The following is a 1148-nucleotide window of genomic DNA, read 5'->3' on the forward strand; positions in this document are numbered from 1 at the left end:
TATGTGCTTGCGTGCTTGGCTGCCTGTATAAGTAGGTACAGGCGTGCGTACGTGCGTCCGTCTGTGCGTGCCTGCGTGCGGGCGTAATCATTGGAATGTGTGCGGACGCATGAGCGTGTACAGCGAACTGTGCGAGCAGAAAGCATATCCACACAAATTAAGCAGCTAAACGTATGCACGCACGCGCACGCCTGGACGCACGCGCATACGCACGCTCGCAGGCACGTCCACGCGGACGCTTGCATGTAGGCGTACACGCACGCCCGCACGCACCTGTACATGCACACATACATGGAAGATGCGCGCATAGTCATACGCGTGTATCTAGACGCTACACGTACACATAAAGACGTATGTATCCCGTCTACGCACACACAGGAAGCCACGCAATCAGGAAGGCACGGGAAGGCAGGAAGGGACGCAGGAAGGGCGCACAGAAAGGCAGGAAGAGCCGTTCGCCACCTTCCCTCTAGCATATATCCTTCGCTACACTCGCGTAGTGTAGCGTGTTTATATACGTATATAGTATACACTATATAAGCAAGTCTATATAAGTATAGACTGCCGATATGTGCCAGTCTATATGTGCACATAGCCTCGTATCCTGCGGCTGGGCCGGCAATTACCTGCTGGCTGTAATACTGGCTGGGCCGGCTGTAACCGGCCTAACGGCTAGACTCGTACCCCGTCGACAGTTGCACACGCTTTTTCAGTGTAGCGAAGGATACTTGCCCGAGTCAAGGTGGCGAACGTGTTGTTCATAATTTGTTGTTCAACAAAGAAACACACAATATGACAGGTATTATATTATATGTTTTATGTTTTATGTTATTTTTATGTTTTATTTGTGGGTTTGTATTATTTGAAGCACACTCACGCACGCACTCAGCCACGCACACACATACAAAGAGATACATGCACGCAGACAAACGTGTGTGCGGGCGTGCGTGCGTATGTACGTGCGTCGGTGTGTGACTGCGTGCGTTCATACATGTATACGCACGTGTGTGCGTGTGTGTGTGCTTGCTAGTACTACAGCTATGTGCTTGCGTGCTTGGCTGCCTCTATAAGTACGTACGGGCGTAATCATTACAATGTGTGCGGCCGCATGAGCGTCTACAGCGAACTGTGCGAGGAGAAAGCATATC

The sequence above is a fragment of the Priapulus caudatus genome, unplaced genomic scaffold (genome assembly GCF_000485595.1).
Source record: "Priapulus caudatus unplaced genomic scaffold, Priapulus_caudatus-5.0.1 Scaffold1576, whole genome shotgun sequence".
In the NCBI taxonomy this organism is placed as follows: domain Eukaryota; kingdom Metazoa; phylum Priapulida; class Priapulimorpha; order Priapulimorphida; family Priapulidae; genus Priapulus; species Priapulus caudatus.